This window comes from Vicia villosa, linkage group LG6, assembly GCF_029867415.1.
Source record: "Vicia villosa cultivar HV-30 ecotype Madison, WI linkage group LG6, Vvil1.0, whole genome shotgun sequence".
In the NCBI taxonomy this organism is placed as follows: Eukaryota; Viridiplantae; Streptophyta; class Magnoliopsida; order Fabales; family Fabaceae; genus Vicia; species Vicia villosa.
The window spans coordinates 50,534,076-50,543,310 of NC_081185.1; positions in this window are offsets into that span (position 1 = coordinate 50,534,076).

Here is a 9,235-nt window from a genome sequence, read left to right on the forward strand (position 1 = left end):
GGAAATATTCAATAGCTCTAGGTTATAATATCTCATACCTCAAAGGAATTAGTCTTTATGTGTGTATGCATCGAATCATGCTTGAAGAAGACTCAAAAACCTCTAGAGAACACCAGAGGAGAATAAACTCGATCCGATAGTGTTGAATCATGCTTGAGTGACGTTGTTAATAAGGAAGTGTTGAAGCTATTAGAGGCGGGGATTATATATCCCATATCCGATAGTAAATGTGTAACACCCCAAATCTACCCGATAATTTATACGGAAAATCAAAGTATAAAATTCCAGAAAAACAATACACATTTGGGATATCACATATTCGTCATTCAAAACATTTACGGCTTACTTGCCTTCACGTGGATACATAGCACATAAACTTAAACAAACAATTTAAATTAATTCTCAAAACCAAATTATCCAAATAATTATTTCAAATCGCAGCGGAAATCACCAAACTTCATAAAATCAAATAACGATGTAGCATCCTTGTAAAGTAATTATAAATTAGAATTCAAAACCTAATTCACTTAAAAATTCAGCAAACAAAATAATAAATAAAACAATCGTTTTGTCCCCCCGAGTGCTACGTATCAAAGCGACAACCGACTCAACTCACTGCGGCTAAATCTTCACTCAATAGCGTCACTTGCACGTTACCAATATAGAGGCAACGGCGAAAACAAGCAAAGAGTGAGATATCAAACAATATAAATAAAGTCATGATAAAAAGTATAAGACTGTTCAAGTTATAATATATATCTCAAGTTTCAATTTAAATCAACAAAATCAAAATCAAAATCACATAATCACACACAACGTCGCAACAAAACTAATGAATGAGATATGACAAATGCATCATGCATGTGGTACCCAGAGCTTCAGCCCCCATCACCAATTTCCAGATAATAGAGGCATCAAAAACAGGCATAAGTCTTCGTCACTGTTTTGCCAATCCAGACTGTCGCTACAACATGAAATTCATGAGTCACTATGAAATGCAACAAACCACAATCAATCATCAAATACGTCGCCAAGGCATTTGCCTACGTCGCCAAAATATATCAATGATTATTGATATTTACTCACCATATTAATTTCCTGCAACATCACAAAATTCACAATAAACCACAGAATATATCAACCACATAAATAACAACAATGTCGCAAATACTTCGCAACAAACAACTTAATTATTAATTATTAAGACTTTGGCTGTTAAAATTACTATATATTAGTCCCTTATTTATTCTTCTACTAATTCCTGCTATTTTATTTTACTAAGATTGCTTCTTGCTATTTTACACTGTCATAGGAACCACATTGTCAATTAACTAAACATGCTACAACTTTTAATCCTGCTACATATATAAGTTCATTAAATCAAGTAAATTAATTAGAACTAATTTAACACTAAGAGAGTATTTTGCCTCTACTAACCTGCATATATATACCAATCCAGTCAAACTAATTGATTCAATTATAATAATATATTTCTAACCAAGGTCTCATAATTAATATACTGTCAGTTTACCAATTGTACAACTCTACTGTTCTTTTTCCAGTCTGCTAGTTCTATAACAAACAATCTTATTTAAATAAATAAAACCATTTTAAATTCTAATAGTCCCAATTTTATTTTACTAATATAACACATATAGTATATTAACTAAACTAATGCCTACTTATTGCTTTAATTAACAGGGAAATTTGGATCATTTGGCCTAAACAAGTGTGAACCCCCCGTCCCCACATGGAGGGTGCTCGCCCTTAAGTCTTTGGGCCCCCGTCCCACACAACACCTCCCTCTTAAAGCTATGGGGCGTCCGCTCCTAAAGGGTGTGGCCCCCGCCCCACACTTCTTCTTCTTCTTCCTATGTTTTCTTGTACCCCGTTTCATGTTCAATTCCAATAAATTTGCTAGATTCAGTTTATGATCACCATTATCAATATAGAAAAAATCCATTATCATATATATAATCCTTCATTCATCGTTTAATATATCAGAAGAAATTCAATCAATCAAAGTCACAAGTCAACACAGTTAAACATATCAGCAGTTAAACATAACAGCAGCAATTTACATCCAATTTTTCTAGAAATTCAATAACAGCTACACATATGATTTACACGCCCACATATGATTTATCATGTCCCCGTTTATAGAGCAAGAACCCCACCCTTACCTTTGGACCGAAGGTTGCTCTAAATTGTCCCGATCAAATTCTCCTAAATTGCACTGCTATGGAATCTCTCGTGCACTGGTTTCTTCCTCTGCTATTTGCTCTCCTCTAAAATTGGTGTTATGGCACTGACTGTTTCAAAACCTAATGTATATCTTACTATGACTACTTTGGGCCAACCAAGTCACTCGTACATATTTGTTCAGATCAGCCCACCTAATTTAATTATTAAACCTCCCTTTTTAACTCTTAACTCCCAATTTATTCGTTAACTCTTATTTTACCGTTTAATTTTATTTATTCAGAAAATTCCCAAAATAATACACGTCACTCTAATAATATTTCTAATACTAAAAATATTAAAATTTCCGATTAATTATTGATCCACTATCCCGAACTAACACTGACTAAATCGTCACAAAATATGAAAATTTCAATAAACACTCCAAACCTTTAGATTAAGCGAATAATCGAATTTCCGGACGTTACAACTCTCCCCCACTTAAAAGATTTTCGTCCTCGAAAATTCATCCGATACCACCATTCTTAACTTCTTTCTAGTTTCCAACTCTCCGATCCCTAAGTCGTGTTTGACAACACTCTAACTACTATTCCTTCAAAACGACTGAACTCAACAAGGTTTAAATCTAACATACTAATCTTTCAATACAATCCAGAATGACGAATCAACTAGCAGCACCAATAATCAACAATAGTAATTAAAAGTATTACTAATGAAATACGCACCTCCCGCATTCCTGTCCTCATTAGCTGTCTGAGTACCAGCTAAAGTGAACACTTTTCCACTGCCTGGTTCCCTCTTTGGTTTATGACACTTGCTACTAATATGCCCTTCTTCACCACAGTTAAAACATATAACTTCCTTATGCCTACAATCAGTAGTTACGTGTTCTGTCTTACCACAATGGAAACATCTTTTCTCTCCAGCAGTACACACATCACTCTAGTGACCAGGTTCTCCACATTTGAAACAAATCACGCTAGCAAGAGCACCTCCCCCGCTAGTTCTCATGCCATTAGCCACTTCTTCTTTTCCCTTTCCAACTGGAAAATCATAAGGTATGCTACGGTTCTGCTTGCCTCTCCTATCCTTGACAATTTTGTAATGTGCATTATGATCTTCTTCTTAAATCCTGCAACTATCAACCAAATTAGGAAAGATACGAATCTTATGATACCCAACAGCTTTCTTGATCTTATAGCGCAATCCGTTCTCAAACTTGATACACTTTGAAAACTCAGCACATGCTCCCTCATAATAAGGGTAGAACTTAGCCAACTTAGTGAACTTTGCAGAATACTCTGTCACTAACAGATTCCCCTGTTTCATCTCAAGGAACTCAATCTCCTTCTTACCCCGAACATCTTCAGGATAATACTTCCTCAGAAACTCCCTGCAGAAAACAATCCAAGTGATCTCTTCACCAGCAACTTCCAATCTCTGGTGAGTCTCAAGCCACTAGTCATCAACTTCGACTGCCAGCATATGAGTTCCATACCGAATCTTCTGCGCTTGAGTGCAGTCCATCACGCGGAAGATTCTCTCAATCACCTTCAACCATTCCAACGCTCCATCAGGGTCATGCCTGCCTTTGAAGACCGGCGGATTCTCCCTTTAGAAGGTTGCTAAACTACGAGATCCAGCATTCTCATCAGCATATGGCTGATTCACCAAAGCCTGAGCCATAGCCTCTAAAGCAGCAGCAATCGCAACATCGTCACTATCAGCCATCTCAACTAAGCACTACAACATAAATAATAGTCATATAAAGTAATTAATAATACTCGATTGTTAACTAACTACGACTCGACAACTGGCCGGACGGACCTGCTATGATACCACTAATGTAACACCCCAAATCTACCCGATTTATACGAAAAATTATAGTATAAATTCCAGAAAACAATACACATTTGGGATATCTCATATTCGTCATTCAAAACATTTACGGCTTACTTGCCTTCACGTGGATACATAGCACATAAACTTAAACAGACAATTTAAATTAATTCTTAAAACCAAATTATCCAAATAATTATTTCAAATCGCATTGGAAATCACCAAACTTCATAAAATCAAATAACGATGTAGCATCCTTGCAAAGTAATTATAAATTACAATTCAAAACCTTATTCACTTAAAAATTCAGCAAACAAAATAATAAATAAAACAATCGTTTTGTCCCCCCGAGTGCTACGTATCAGAGTGACAACCGACTCAACTCACTGCGGCTAAATCTTCACTCACTAGCGTCACCTGCACGTTACCAATATAAAGGCAAAGGCAAAAACAAGCAAAGGGTGAGATATCAAACAATACAAATAAAGTCATGATAAAAAGTATAATACGATTCAAGTTATAATATATATCTCAAGTCTCAATTTCAATCAACCAATTCAAAATCAAAATCACATAATCACACACAACGTCGCAACAAAACAAGTGAATGAGACACGACAAATGCATCATGCATGTGGTACCCAGGGCTTCAGCCCCCATCTCCAATTGCCAAATAATAAAGGCATCAAAAACAGGCATAAGCCTTCGTCACTGTTTTGCCAATCCAGACCGTCGCTACAACATGCAATTCATGAGACACTATGAAATGCAACAAACCACAATCAATCATCAAATACGTCGCCAAGGCATTTGCCTACATCACCAAAATATATCAATAATTATTGATATTTACTCACCATATTAATTTCCTGCAACATCGCAAAATTCACAATAAACCACATAATATATCAACCACATAAATAACAACAATGTCGCAAATACTTCGCAACAAACAACTTAATTATTAATTATTACAACTCTGGTTGCTAAAATTACTATATAATAGTCCCTTATTTATTCTTCTACTAATTTCTGCTATTAACTAAACATGCTACAACTTTTAATCCTGCTACATATATAAGTTCATCAAATCAAGTAAATTAATTAGAACTAATTTGACACTAAGAGAGTATTTTGTCTCTACTAACCTGCATATATATACCAATCCAGTCAAACTAATTGATTCAATTATAATAATATATTTCTAACCAAGGTCTCATAATTAATATACTATCTTATTTAAATAAATAAAACCATTTTTAATTCTAATAGTCCCAATGTTATTTTACTAATATAATACATATAGTATATTAACTAAACTAATGCCTACTTAATGCTTTAATTAACTGGGAAATTTGGATCATTTGGCTGAAAAAAGTGTGAATCCCCCAGTCCCCACATGGAGGGCGCTCGCCCTTAAGTATTTGGGCCCCCGTCCCACACAACACCTCCCTCTTAAAGCTATGGGGCATTTTCCCCTAAAGGGTGTGGTCCCCGCCCCACAATTCTTATTCTTCTTCCTATGTTTTCTTGTACCCCGTTTCATTTCCAATAATTTTTCCATATGTAGTTTATGATCAACATTATCAATATAGAAAAACTCCATCATCATATATATAATCCTTCATTCATCATTTAATATATCAGAAGAAATTCAATCAATCAAAGTCACAAACCAACACAGTTAAACATATCAGCAGTTAAACATAACAGCAGCAATTTACATCCAATTTTTCGAGAAATTCAATAACAGCAACACATATGATTTACACGTACGCAGAGATAAACTATAACCCTCAAACCTCACATACGATTTATCATGTCCCCGTTTATAGAGCAAGAACCCCACCCTTACCTTTGGATCGAAGGTTGCTCCAAACCGTCCCGATCAAATTCTCCCAAATTGCATTGCTATGGAATCTCTCGTGCACCGGTTTCTTCCTCTGCTATTTGCTCTCCTCTAAAATTGGTGTTATGGCACTGACTGTTTCAAAACCTAGTTTATATCTCACTATTACTACTTTGGGCCAACCAAGTCACTCATGCATATTTGTTCAGATCAACCCACCTAATTTAATTATTAAACCTCCCTTTCTAACACTTAACTCCCAATTTACTCGTTAACTCTTATTTTACGGTCTAATTTTATTTATTCAGAAAATTCCCAAATAATACACGTCACTCTAATAAAATTTTTAATACTAAAAATATTAAAATTTCCGATTAATTATCGATCCGCTATCCCGCTAACACCGACTAAATCGTCCCAAAATATGAAAAATTTCACTAAACACTCCAAACGTCTAGATTAAGCGAATAATTGATTTTCCGGGCGTTAAAAAATGGGTGAGCCCAGTTAATGTTGTAGCAAAGAAGGGCGGTGTAACCGTGATTCAAAACGAGAAAGGTGACGTTATAACCAAGCGTGTTGAATCAGGGTGGAAAATGTGCATTGTCTATCGAAAATTAAACAAAGCTATCCGAAAGGATCATTTCCCTTTACCATTTATAGACCAAATGTTAGAGCGCCTAGCTAGGCATTTTCATTTTTGCTACCAAGATGGTTATTCAGGTTTCTTTCAAATACCAATCCATCCTGATGACCAAGGGAAAACCACTTTCACATGCCCTTATGGCACTTTTGCCTACCGAAGAAAGACATTTGGGATGTGTAATGCTCCCGTAACCTTTCAAAGATGCATGATGGCAATGTTTGTTGATTTTTTAGATAGCATCATGGAAGTCTTTATGGACAATTTTTCAATATGCAGTCAAAGTTTTGAAGGATGCCTTAAAAACTTGGAAAAGGTTTTAGAAAGATGTGTAAAAATGAACTTAGTGTTAAATTGGGAAAAATGTCATTTTATGGTACAAAAGGGAATTGTATTAGGACACATAGTGTCAGAAAGGGGGATTGAAGTAGATAGAGCAAAAATAGAAGTCAAGCCCAATTGGAATGAGAAAATTAGGGTTTTAGAGAATGAGAAGAGTAGTGTTTTCATTTGGGAGAAAACAATATTTAAAGAGAAGGAGGCAAGGCTTAGAGAAGAGGAACAAGCTTCGAGATTTCCATCCATGGTGCCCAATCGGAAGTGCAATCGGAGACCCATCAAGTTGCTTCAAATTGAATAACGTAAGGGTGAGATTCTCTTCCTATAATGGGGCTTATGAAAAATTGTATGTGGGAATTAGGTGTGTAGATTTATTGCATTATCTTAAGTTGATTGTTGCTGTTCATAGAAAATTGAAATTGGGAAATAATATTGTTGCTGCTGTGCGTTAGAAATAGAAACTGAATTTGAAAAGAAAATGATGCAATGTTGTGCGTGTGGGAAGTAAGAAATTGGAGGCTGCCAGTCGGCAAACCAAGTCATTGACGACCGGCGGCGTCCATGTGACAACCGGCACGGCCCTTGGAGGCTTTGACGGTCGGCATTGCATATTTGTATGGGGGGTGGTGGCTTGCCGAGCGGCACACCCTAGAAAGCATGTTATAATTTATGTTTCATTGTGTGTTTTGCTGTTTCTTTTGTTTTCTTTTCTGTCTAATACATGTACCCTGTTGTGCCATGTTTACTTGTTGCTACTTTATGTTGTTTCTGGTTCTGTTTCCATATTGCATATTGTTACCTGAAGCATATATAATAGCATATAAAATAGAAATGGAACTACATTTATGAAGGGAAATAATTGAAAACAGTAGGGGTTCATATATCTCAAGAAAACGATTTACTTGGGAACATTAGAATTTGGAAGCTGAGATGTTTAAGGACATAGCAATTATATCGGTTATAGTCATGTGAATCAATGGATAGCAGTAAAACTATTGTATAGTAATGATTAGTGAATTTAACCGAACGAATCGAATAAACAGTAAATAATAGACTAATGTGAATTGACTTAATTTGTTGATTTGTTGTGATGATGATGTCGTGATGATTTTGTTAATATGTGAAGTTATATGTTTGTCGTGATATACAGAAGTATGATGATGTCGTGATGATTTTGTTAATATGTGAAGTTATATGTTTGTCGTGATATACCGAAGCATGACGATGTCGTGATGATTTGTTTCTATGTGAAGATGAAAGATTAATTGTAACGTTGAATTACCTCTAATAATTGGTAATGATTAGTGATGTAGGCTTATGCCTTGCGATGACATGTGATTGTGATGAGTATGTTGTGTATGTTTTTTTTGTCGAGTCACATTTCATATGCATACTCTGTGACGGCCTGGATTGGCAAATTAGTGACGAAGGCTTATGCCTTGTGCCTCTGAATTGGGCAATTGGTGACGGGGGCTGAAGCTCCGATTGGTACCACATGCATATACATGAGTCATATCCCATATGTCTTATATGATTTATAGTTGTGATTTTTAGTGACTATATCGTGACTGTATTTTGTGACTTGTTAAATGATGGGAGTATGTGAAGATGTGAATTGGTGATTTTATGAATAGTATGATGATATTAATACTTGTGATGTGATAATCATATATGTCTGAATCCTAATATACAATTTATCATGCGCTCACTTATATGATTTTATATCTCACCCTTTTCTCTTATTCGCCGTTGCCTTTATATTGGTAACATGCAGGTGTTCGAGTATGAAGATTTAGTTGCCGTTAATCGAGTCGGTTGTCGCTCTGATACGTAGCACTCGGGGGAATGATTTATGATGTTTATGATGTTGTTGTTTATTGTTTTATTTTAGCTGAATAAGATGTTATTGATTCAAAGATTGAGAACTATGATTCCGCCATGTTCTAATAAAAGGAGTTATTCTGTTTTGAAAAGTATTATATTTTGAGTATTTTTTAGTGATTAAAGAAAGTGCTATGTGTTAGTTCTTTTATTGGCTGATTGGCATCTATGTTTGGCTAAAACATAATAGCAGTAAAACATAATACTAATGTGAATCTTGCACGTTTATAAAGAACAAAACATATTTAAGCAAGATGTTAGAAGGAATGTCATGACATCAACTCATGACATTGCGCCTGCAGAACTGGAAGGAAGATTCAGTTTGTACTTAACAGATACAGAATATTCTATATGAATATTATGTAATCCTATGTGGCGCATATTTAAAGGTCAAAGAATCAAGTCAGAATATTGAAGAATCAAATCTGAAGATTGAACATTCAACGGTTTCTAATTTAGGAGATAAATTAGGAAACTTATGA